Source organism: Cryptotermes secundus, unplaced genomic scaffold, assembly GCF_002891405.2.
Source record: "Cryptotermes secundus unplaced genomic scaffold, Csec_1.0 scaffold113, whole genome shotgun sequence".
In the NCBI taxonomy this organism is placed as follows: domain Eukaryota; kingdom Metazoa; phylum Arthropoda; class Insecta; order Blattodea; family Kalotermitidae; genus Cryptotermes; species Cryptotermes secundus.
In genome coordinates this window covers 155450-168128 of record NW_019722424.1, presented here as the reverse complement: position 1 = coordinate 168128, position 12679 = coordinate 155450, and the positions used below count along the sequence as shown (strand labels likewise).

Below are 12679 nucleotides of genomic sequence, written 5' to 3'. Positions count from 1 at the left end.
ATTTTAAATATAGTATAACTGTTAATATTTTATTATTTGCATGTCCAGTAAAACAAAATGAATTACGTATATTATTATTATCCTCTGTAATTCTATATTATTCATTTCTTAATTAAATATTTATGTTTAATTTATGTTTCATTCCTGAATTCGTAATAACACTTAGTTTAATGATAATGAACTTATTATTACTGTCATAATTATCAACTATTTGTTTGTTTTCTTTTACTTTATTCATTATTATTTCTTCAAGTGTTAACCTGTAATTTTTATTCGACTTTTAATAAGATTGTGTATAATGTCATTCATTCTTCTGCACTGTGCTGTGTCTGTAATTGGCCTTGCGGCTGTTGACTCGGCACATTAATAATAAAGAATTGAATTGAATTGAATTATAGTTAACAGCAGCAGAATTGCCATTACAATCATCACGAAATGTGTAAAACGACTGGATATGGGCTGAATGATGGGGTTCGAGTTCCCGAAAGGGCACATATTTTTTCTTCGGTACCACTAGGACCAGACTACTTGTGGGGCCCATCCAGTGATCTGTTCAATTGGTAAAGCGGCCGAAGCATGACTCTGACTGCTCACCTCCAAATGATACCCAGACAACAAATGCAAGCAATGATGCTGAAGCATAGAGAAACTTCTTAATAGGCTATTATAACTGTTCTTTGGCACAGTTTCGTTTTATATCACTATCAGGCCCACTTTACTTGAGTGCTAACTTAATAGCCCAAAGGCCAATTACAAAACGATCATGAATAATTAAAAGAAACAATATTATATTTCAGCATCCTGTTACACTCACACAATATATATGGACAAATACCGTCTTAAGTGCAACACTGAGTAAGTACAAATAACAGTATAAAGAAATAAAAATAACATAACAAGACATAACATAAGATAGTAACACAAATATTTGTATATTATAAACAACACATGAGCAGCGATAAAAACAAGAAGTGGCCGCTGCAGCACCGTAGATATAGGGCATGTACCCTGAAAAATTTTAATTTGAAAAAGAAAGAGAACAAAGATCTTATAGACATTTTAACTTGAATTAAGGTTTAAAAAGTGCTAATTTAAAAATCAAATCGACGCGTGTAGATTAACAAAGATTTTATACAATTAGAAAGACTGGGATTTTTACATTTTTAACAAGCAGTGTAACAGTTACGTGAGTGATACACACCTGATGATGGCCATTTAGGGCCGAAACATGTAGTGTGGAGGAGGAAAAAGAAGTAAAAACTACAATAAAATTGTTGCACTTAAGACGGTATTTGTCCATATATAAAAGAAACAAGACACGAACGAAATAAAAATGAAATTACGACGACGATGATGATGTTGTTGTTAATAATAATAATAATAATAATAATAATAATACCATTTCTCAGTAAAATTCCTCCAAATTACATTTGGGTACTAAAAATAATTTTCCTCGCAGGCAGAAAATGTGTATAGTTACTGCCTTTACAATTTTATTTGGAGTTCAGACGCCGCCGAAAGAAGACGTGAAATCTTGTGGAAATGAATCTAAGAATAAGCTTAAATGAATTCGAGTTTGCAGCCTCCCGTATCATCAGTGTCATCATGAACATCACAGTTTAAGCTCTTGCCTCTTCGGGTTATAATGATTTGAAAACCTGTTTCACTTCTTGAAAGGCATAAATCGAATTTTCTAAACTGCAGTTTATACTGGTAAAGCAGCTTCAGGTTTCGGTTTAGAGATATTTTTCAAAATGTTCTAGCCACTTACTTTTAGGTACGTTCTCATTATTTTATCGATATACGATATTTCCAGTTTTTCTCTAACATTCACTTTCTGTTGCCCGAAGGCCGCGCCATAGCTCAAGCGGTTAGTACCTGGCCTCCCGGCCCGGGTTCAATCCCAGGTCTGGTCAGGTGGGATTTGTGGTGGACAGAGTGGCGCTAGGGCGGGTTTTCTCCGAGTACTTCGGTTTCCCTTACCAATCTTAATTCCACCAAATTCTCCATCATCATAATCACCCGGGACAGGCTACAATAGGCCAATCAGTAGCCGCCGTGCCTAGTGGACCCAATTGGACTCCACTCCCCACTAAGCGAATTTATTTTTTTTATTTATTTTTTTTTGTATTACCCGTAATTTGTATCCTATGCAATCCCACGAAGCACATTTTTGTATCCAGGTTCTTCTAGGTAATATATTCTTAAACGTCCAACATTCGGTTCTATCTAAAAGACATGGCTATTGCTCTACAGACTTAGAATAAAGTTACATTTTTTAATTTCCGCAATAGTGTCTGAACAGAAGAGCAACATTCAGTCCGTATTCCAACTGCATATGTACCAAGGAGTACAGCCACAAATCCAAGGCCATATTTTACCAATGTTTAGTGTACCAACTGAAGAAAGAATCTTACAAATTCCGCTCTTGTGTTTAATATTTTATTTTTTTGGTAACACTATTCATTAGTTTAATGTGACTGTACTGATTGTCTAACATAATGCAGAACTTTTCAGCATATTAACACAGTTTTAGAGTATTTTTAAACATCCGTAACTTGACCACGCAATCATTATTATAGTATTATTATTTATATTACTTCATCATTGTCAGTGTTGTTATCATTACCACCATATTTGTCTCCACTACTCCAACTGAATCTACTGAGATGTCACTATTTAAAGCCAGAATTTGTAAAATATTTCTACATTTCCAGAAGAAACGAGAGTCTAGTATTATAGTGTTAATTGTTTTAAATCTTCAAGTTTGAAAGTTGTCAGCAGACTCTGACGATGGAGGAGCCTCCTGATTATGATTATGCCCATTTCCTTGAAAATAAAACATCTGTACATTGTGTCACAAAGGAAACCAATTTCTCACCCTCAAAAGGTCGCAAACCCACGATATTCCCATTAATTACGTAAATTATTCGTTTTAGAAACACCGCTACTAAACTTGAATGGACCCTACCGCTTATGAGAAGTTAACAATTTTGTTTCTTAATATGTAGCCTACTTCACAGATACAAATGCAATGACAAGGAGTCTTGTGCTAGAAAATCCAATACATATGTTCTGATAACAATTTCTAGAATCACTGGGTTTTTGGACTTTCTCCATCATCCGGAATTCTTGGAAATAGAAAACACAACGTTTCGGAAACTGGATCTGTTTCCGTCTTAAGTTTAATGGTTTTTTATTATCTCCCGCTGAACTAGCCTAGTCTTATAGGTTGAAATAGGTAGGTAAATCTGACAGGAATTGTCCAACGATTGTCATTAACGCTTTCTGAGGGGCCCATCTGAGTAGGTGTCTTCCTTCCTCAGTCCAAAAAACCAGTAATTCTGTGTTATCCACCATCGTCAGAACCCTTCAGCACAAAAAATTTCTAGCTCAACTGTGTGTTATCAAACACTGTTTGTTGACATTGTTTGTTCGCTTATGTAGCAGTCTAAACAGCAACAACAATAGGAATATATCTGTTTATTTTCCTCCTAAAGGTAACAAAAGTGATACCACCAAACAACTCTGAAAACAATATTAACACTGAAATAAGGAAGGATTTTAAAATATCTGTTTCCTTAGATATTGGAACTGTAACCAAAGTTCACTTTGGAATAAGATACTGCACAGGAGTCACGGCTGACTTGGGTGACGGAGAGCTAATGGCCCATTATCATTCCCTCTAATCCTAACAAAAAAAAGGGGAAATAAATGTACTTATACAATGTCTCCGAGACGTGCGTAAAGCTTTTATCTACATGACAAGAATAAAGACCAGTGCCTGTAAACCTTAACAGTTTCCTTCCTCCTTTGCATTGTATCACTTATGTTTACGCACGTATTTAGGACAAATTCACTTTCATTCATCTTGCCACTCGAATACCGACATTAGAAACATAGTGAGGCTATGCTGCTACATACAGATTTGGAAAGCTGACACAGCGTCCATTACTGTCAATGATTATTCTTCTCACACTCCTGCAGAATTCAGTCACCTGGGGCCAGTGGGCGACGGCAAGCTTTAGCCCTGAAGGTGACTACTACAGAAATTTATTTTCATTAATGTTTATTAATTATGAGATTATTGCATTTACTGTCATGATTTATTGCTTTATTTCTAGGCTATATAAGTACACTGTATCAACCACAATATTTTTATAATATTGACTGGTATGTAAGATCACCAACGTGGATCTTTAAGAATTCAGAAAGAGAAGGGCCACCGTGGCTTTGTTATTGTTAGCGGTTGGTAGGGACTGAAGAAAACCATGAAAATCTCAGTAACGGCAAACCGGAAATATGGCTAAGCTTCAGGTTTATCGTCTTACTTCTGCAGCAGCCTGCTTGGTCTTATGTCCTAAGTATATTGTATGAATATTCGTGAATAATATTGGTATACTCTTAATGTAGCTAACTGACCTAGCACTGCATTTCCCCCGCTGCTTACCATGTTTCTTTTACTAAAACTGATAACTAAAAAACCGAAAGTCACGTTTCTTACGGTAACTATGTTTATTTGTTAATAATAGTAACTCTTATATTATAAATTAATGAATAAATCATAAATAAATAAATAAATAACATTATACCTTTATTTCAAACGTACTTTTCGATATGACTTATATTTAACAAAATATACGAAACAATAATTTATGGATATAGCAATGCAATAAGACATGTGCATTTATTTAGATATAAAACAACAAATTTATATTTGCAATAAACTGGTGAAGCTCACGAGGAATACAAAGCCACATTCTTATGTTGTTTTTGTTGTTGTTGTTGTTGTTGTTACGAGCTTATCTAGATGCTTAGTTAGCACGTAAAAATAAAGAATTGAATTTTATTATTACTACTACTGCTACAAAATTATTGTACCTTCGTGGCTGAAGAGACAGCGGAAGCCGTGCAGGTGAATGTCGTGTGGCACAATTGTCCGGAGGCGCCCCGCCACCTCCACCACAAAGTAAAGTTACTTCCAGTTGCTGAGGATTTCCTGGATTCTCGTACTCCAATGTCCTTGTTTCCTCTACTCCCTCGGTTTCTCCCTCCCTACCTTTTTCACCCCTCTCTTCTTCCCTTAAATTAAAACGTCTTCCATCACTCCACCGCACGAACCATCACCGGCAAGGCTCCCTCGAGACGCAGCACACCGAAAGTGCGTAGTGCTTCATGGACAAAACAAAATTATTTAAGTCTTGTCTTTATTCCTAATTCCGTGCTCCGAACCGTCGGTTTTAAACCATTGGGCTCACCAGAACGCGGGAAAGGGTGGCCGCAACTGGATCATAGGATACGGAAATCATCGTGCAAGTGGGTCCCGTTCTTGTGTGATAGGGGAGCACATTACTGATGCCTCCCAGAATGGAAGCAAGCACCCTCCAGAAGAAGGGGTGGTGGCGGTATTTCAAAAGAGGGGAAGAGGTCCTACCATAGCCACTACGGGGGATGGATGGTTTAGGATACAGGATAACCGCCAGGCCCTCACTACACATCAGGGAAGGAAGGGAGGAACATCCATGGTAACCAATAGGGCTTGCTAATGACAAGATAATTAAATTTATATACCACTAGGAGCTTTCATACGAATCTGACCCTTGTTATACGCTTCTTGTAAGGTCGATAATTGGTTGTCTGTGTACGAACGAGATCAGCTCGCCATTTCGGCATCCCATCGCGGCGTCTGGATTGGTCGATGTCATCAGGTTACGCATGCGCTGCGACGTCGAGGGGGCGTACCGGTGCGTCGTTCCGTGCTCTCTCGCGCCACAGCGTCACTTTCAATGCACCATCTCCGGCTTAATCTCATCCTTCCTTGTCCCGTCTCCAGAAATTCATGTTGGGCTCCCAGTTAGCACCACCAGTTCAAGTCCCGACAAGTAAGGGAGGGCACGGAGTATCTACAATGCAACTTCCAGTTTATCCGAAAACGGGCATTCTCCATTCAAGCACAAACCGGTGCTATGTTCATTTCGTTATTTTTAACTGGCGGAACTCGTACATTTCGGTATTCAATCAGAGAGAGATACTGTCATGTATGTCCTTAACGGTCTTCGCGTTGCGAGATAATGAGAAGTAATTTTATAAAGTAATGCTTTTCAGCTCCTTTCCATAAGTCTTTACCTATTTCCTCCCTTTGCCCCAAGTAGACATATATAACAGAATATTTAAGATATATGACCTTTATATTGCCCTATTTTGATCAACTCAGAAGCAGGTTTATTTCAAAATATATTTTCAAAACGCAGTATTTGAGTCACAATTCTTATTATTATACAAAAATAATGAGCCTAAACCTATTCTAAGGCTGCAGGTTCTAAGCTACACAGTCTCGGGGGTGAGCAAAGCTTACATCTTCGTTCTATATTAAACAATCGATAGTTTATGTAGAATGCTCACAGAGATAACCAGAGCCTGCCTAATCGAAACTCATTATCTGGAATTAAAATAAAATGGAATCTCTCTAAATCGGTTCTGAAGTAAAAGCATCATTCTCTAAAACAGACACCGGTGGCCTTCCTCCCTACAGTAACACAATATGAAGCTGATCACTCAAATCCATCTTGTAACAAGACTAAGAATGTGTAGAGTTTTATTCCCAATCTCCCATACGTCTCCGTGGCACAGAGCTTAATTATAAGATTCTTCAGTCTTTTACTAGAACAATCTATTTCTGCAGGTAAAGTAAGTAAAAGTAAAGGTATCCCTGTAACAGGCCGTGAAGGCCCATAGGGTTGTGAGACGTTGAGGGTCCCACATTATCTAGACAATCGGCTCACAGATGGCGGTGAGGTTGTGAGCCCTACGCGCCGGCGGCCCTTTACTCCCAAGAATATTCCAAGAATATTCCTGGTACTCATTTCTGTTAGAGGTTAAGTCGACCCCAGGGCCACAGTGCGGCTGGAAGGATTAGGTCAATTGAAAAAATCCAATGACCTCATCGGGAATTGAAACCGCGACCTTCCGGCCTCAACCAACTACGCTACCGCATGCCTCCATTCCTGCAGGCAACATACGACAATATTACAAATGAAATTATGTCTATTTAAAACGTATTCATATGAGTAAGTGTTTTCGTAATTTCTCTATGCGTCTGTTTTCAAGGTACTTTGTCACGCTGCTACCTAGGATTAGATTGGAGAAGTATATTAAAACGTATCTCCAAGAAACAGGATCTGGATTGAATTCAACTGGCTCAGGATAATTCTCAGTGGTCAGCTCTTGTGGACACTGCAATGACCACAACAGACGGGGATTTCCTTGTATAGTTGGGTGAATATCAGATTGTCGGAAATGAACTTGCTTTGAAGAAATAAACACGGGGAATTGCTTCTAATGCCATAATTTATCATAAAAATAGTGGGATATAATTATGTATTGGACTAAAAGAAAGGAATGTGCGCATTGCATCGCATGGATGGCTACAAAAATTCAGCTTATACGAATAGCTTAAAATTCAAGTGTGTCTGCTCGTTTGCGTTTATCACGAAAAAAAAAATCGTGGGAAACGCGTAAAAAAACGTAAAATCTATTTCACCTTTCTGTACGTCTGTCTCAAACATTCTTCGCTAAGATAAATATTCTGGAAGTTACACTCGAATCACTCCGAAATATATGTAAGTGTTCATTTAAATTATTTAAAATTATTTAAAAAGTGCGTATTTGTCAACTATAATAAATTTACACACAGTTGACAAATACGCACTTTTTAAATACTTTTTAAATAATTCTATAAATGCAAGCAATGAAATAGATTAGCGTAATTAGGGCACCTAATGATGGCACTATGTTGCCGAAACATGTAGTGAAGTAACAGGTGAAACTGAGTGCACTACAAGACTGCAACTGTATACATATCATGGATGAAAATCAGTGCAACAGGACGCTAAAATACAACATTGTCAAACGGTAATAATTAATATCTGGTGATGAGTCCCAGATGGGGCTAGACACCAAGACATACTGACTAACCATCAGTCACAATGTGACTTTGACTTTGACAGACCAGCAGAGTTTGTATTCAACTTCAGCAGGAAAGTTCTTATCCGGCTAGAGAAGTTCTGTAACACTGGAGAAAGGCCGCGCCATAGCTCAAGCAGTTAGTCGTTGGCTTCCCACCGCGGCGGCCCGGGTTCGATCCCGGGTCTGGTCAAGTGGGATTTCTGGTGGACAAAGTGGCGCTGGGGCAGGTTTTCTCCGAGTAATTAGGTTCCCCTGCCAATCTTCATTCCACCAATTGCTCCACAATCACCCTCACCTATCACCTGGGGCTGGTACAATAGGCCAGAAGTGGCCGCAGTACAAGGGACTTAGTCCCACCCCACTAGCAATAAAAAAACACTGGAGAAGAAACGTCTAAGTGACGCTATAAGTGGAGAATAGTTGTACGTGTGAGTGTAAGAGTGACTGTCCAATAAATATTCATTCAAATTCGAGAACTCACGCAATTTCTTGTCGCGTTGCCAAGCAAACACGAGAAAATAAATTCTTGTATTTCTATAAAAAAAACGGAAGAATATAATAAAACTGCGTAAAAGTGGCCCTCACAACCGGAGGAACAAAGAAATCTGTTTAAGATTTTAAGATATCTTAAAACTCAACAGGTAAGAGCGTGATTGAGCATTGCCGGGTGCAAAGAAAACACCTGTGTCTTAGGGGAGGGGGCTGATTACAATCAGCAATCGATATACACGTACTGAAACACGACAAGCTCCCATCAGAAGAACCAACCCATGTATTGTAAAATATGGCTATGAAGTACATGTGGTTGTTACGTTCGCCACTTCCTCCGTCATCGTGACGTCAGGTTATAATGACAAGTAACAAAAAATTATACATACCTGACAACAATACAAACTCTGTGGCGTGCACGCAACTTGTTTCAAACCGAGGGAAGGAAACGAAAAGAAACGTAAAGGAAGAGGTGGAGACAAAATAGACAGCCAGAGAAGGAGCTAGAAGAGAAAGGTAGAAGCGATGGAAATTTTCAGTCAGGGGAGTTGGTCTCCGTGCTTAGATTTGAACTAGGGAATTGTTGAATAGTAATAACCACACCGAGACTTTTGGTCTTAGATTATACCCACTTAATTTGCTAACATTAAGTGCAGCATTCTGTGTAGGGGGCTACCCAGGCTTAAACACGGGGGTCTGAAATTTGACCACTTTCACAAATTCAGATCTCTAAATTTCTACGAATAAGGCAAACGAATTCAGAATTTTTCAAGAAAATCACCAAGCCTCAGCACAAATCCCCACCACTAAACCAGAGCTTTAGTCAGCATCTTAAGAGCATATTTTCAACTACAACTATATTGTACAATACTGTCCTTCAACTTCCCCTTAATTTCCACGGTAACATATTATCAAGATTTTTTTTTACCGAACATTCGACAGCGTTTCTTGCTTCGTCCAAGCCAAACACATTCTAACCTCCGCTATTTAACTGTCATAGTAACATAATGGGGGGCACTCGGTAGTGTAGTTGGTTGAGGCACTGTGATACAAGCCGGAAGGCCGCGGGTTCGATTTCCGATGAGGTAACTGGATTTTTCAATTGACGTAATTCGTCCAGTCGCACTGAGCCTCTAACAGAAATGAGTACCAGGAATATTCTTGGGACGTTAAGGGTGGCCGGCGCGTAAGGCTGACAACCTTAACGTCACCTGTGAGCCTAGAGGTCTCACAACCACATGGGTCCCCAAGGTCCCCAGAAGAGTTCTGTCTTCTGTGACATAATGTCGCACAGTCCGCTGAAAGTCGATCGAAGTTTCGGAAGAACATGTCGCCTCCATCTACAGGGTCGAACAATACGCGGAGCAAGAAACCAGTGTGAAAGCAACTGGTTTCTTGCTATTGCCCCATTTATAGCCGTTGTGTTCTGGGCACGTTAAAACCCACGGGCTTCCCCACAGCAGTGAAGTAACCGCAGCGATATCGCTCATAGCCGGTTAAGCGATACATTCTCAAGTACCTGAAGATGGCACACATATGTCGAATCATGTTGTCCTAGATAGCAACTCCACCTTCTGAAAAAAGTGTTGTTGGTAGAAATATATTAAATATTATCTAAAACGGTGGCTCTCAACCTTTGCGAGACCGCGGCCCGGCAAATTCTTTTTCCTATAAGACGAGGGCCCGGCAGTTGAGAAACTCTGATCTAAAGCGATATGTTGCGCACTCACTGTTACTTTATATTATTCGGAACGCGCTGGAACCGTTTAATTCTCTGGGGCCTACGATTAAGCCGCGTCCAACACAGCACTCAACTACAAGGCTTAGTAAGGAGAGAGTTTTAAATAATACAATCCCCAGCTTAGGCCGCATCATAGTGCAAGCGGTTAGTCGTGGGCTTCCCACCGCGGCGGTCCGGGTTCGATCCCAGGTCTGGTCAAGTGGGATTTGTGGTGGACAATGTGGCGCTGGGGCAGGTTTTATCCGACTACTTCGGTTTCCCCTTCCAATCTTCATTCCAACAAACTCTCCATCATCATAATTACCCGGGGCAGGCTACAATAGTCAAATCAGTGGCCGACGTGCCGAGTGGACCCAGCTGGACTCCACCCCACACTAAGCGAATATTTTTTTAATTCCCAGCTCAAGTGTTCCAAGAATTTGTACATAACTGCACTGTCTTCATACTTCCTTCGGAAGAGTCATGCTTGAGAAATAGTCGTTCAGTGGTCAAGAATATCACCACTATTTATAGAACCCAAAAATTCTATGCCGTGTTCACAAGAGCTCCGCCACTGAATCCTAATATTAGATAAATTTCCAACATTAGGATTCTAATTTAAAAGCGATAGCAGCAATAAGGCAGACAGCTGCAGTCATATAATATCCTAGTTTACCCTTAATGGCTACTGTTGAATTATGCGAGCTGATTATACGGTAGGGTCCGGCCGGCGATTTGGCACGCAGCGCATTGTCATATCACGGAGAATTCATTGAGGATGCGAGTCGGTCCGAACTGCAAACAAAACATTCTAGAATCCGCCATGTACAACATGCAATCATTCCCGCAGATAGAGCATGAGTGATGTTCGGTCGGGTTTCCGACGTAACGCATACATACAAGCCAGTTGTACACGTATAATGCGATGCTGATGTTTGATGTATGTTTACAGCTCCCGGTTGTCAACAATATGTCTTGAATATGGTCCCTGTGTTAAAATGAATTAATATTAACATCATTACAACACAGTGCCGTCAATGCGGGAAGCCAGCGCTTCAGGCTCTAACCGAAAGTTACTGTCGATATTTCACTATTTCGTGGCTCTAATTTCAATTCGCTTAGTGGGAGGTGGAGTCCAGCTGGGTCCACTCGGCACGGCGGCCACTGATTGGCCTATTGTAGCCTGCCCCGGGTGATTATGATGGAGAATTTGGTGGAATGAAGATTGGCAGGGGAAACCGAAGTACTCGGAGAAAACCCGCGCTAGCGCGACGTTATCCACCACAAATCCTACTTGACCAGACTCGGGATCGAACCCGGGCCACCGCGGTGGGAAGCCAGCTACTAACCGCTTGAGCTATGGCGCGGCCCTAAATTGGAGTTACAACTGGCTGCCTCTGAGATAAGTATCCAGACTTTGCCCCACTCCTGACAAAGGAATGGTGGCACGCGGTAGTGTTGTTAGTTGACGCACTATGCTACAAGGGGAAAGGTTGAGGGCTCGAGTCCCGATGAGATGGATTTGTTCAATTGACTTAATCCTTCCAGCCCTGGGGTCGACTCAGCCTCTAAGAGAAATGAGTACCAGCAATTTTCCTGGGGGGGGGGAGGATAAAGGGCGGCGAGCGCGTGAGGCTAACAACCTTACCGCCATCTATGAGCCGATTGTCTAGAGAAAATGTGGGACTCGACGTCTCACAACCCTATTGGCCTCCATGGCCTGTCACAGGGATAGCTTTACCTTTTACTGGCAAAGTAATAGGCGTACAACAAGTATTACGTGAATTATCAATTAGATATTGTACATTATAGGTTCAAAATAGTTAGGCTTTATAAACTGAAATGATACATTGGAGTCTGTCTTAATACCTTAAAGTTTTTGTTATAAATGTATTTATCCACGTGAATAAATCCAGAGCTAAATTGTATGGTGTTCCTTTCGAATTAAGTCAAGGAGAAGAACTTCTAATATATGTTACCTTTAATATTTCGCGTATAGGGTTAAAGAATGGGTAGGTTTAGTTTAGTAAATGAAATAACCGGATAAGGGCTGAGTGACCATGGTTTAAATTCCGGGAGAGGTAAGGTTTTAATTTTCGTCACGGTGAGGCCAACCCAGTCTCTAATCCAGTAGGTAAGAAAAGTTTATTTTCCAGTGATAAAACGGCAGAGCCGTGGGGCTGATCAATCATCTCCAAATATTCCCTCAAAGTGTGGTGGTTGATTAAGGCCCGGGACGACTTTACCTCTTCAAATGTTCTCCCCGTAAGTTACTGGCATGAAGAGACATTTTTCAAAGAATATCACCGTACGTAATCAGCCTCTCACACCGTTCTTCGACAATCAGTAGCCACTTGTAACAACAAACGAACGAATCAGCAGTTTCTTGGCTGTAATCATATTACTGGAACTTCTAACCTAAGTTTACATGTGAGGTGCCGAGCTGACAACACTGCCCTAACGATATTCAATCAGGTCTACTCCTGCAGAATCGTATTTCGGCTA

At 40.4% G+C, this 12679-nt stretch overlaps 1 protein-coding gene across 1 annotated transcript in view; it reads right to left on the bottom strand.

Annotated features, from left to right (window-relative positions):
* LOC117282069 overlaps window positions 1-5037 on the bottom strand; it is a gene marked incomplete at its 3' end in the record, with an annotated part of 60311 nt that extends 55274 nt beyond the window's left edge. Inside the window, exon 1 of the mRNA XM_033750258.1 lies at window positions 4882-5037. The remainder of the gene's footprint in view (window positions 1-4881) is intronic.
* Between the last annotated feature and the right edge of the window lie 7642 nt (window positions 5038-12679).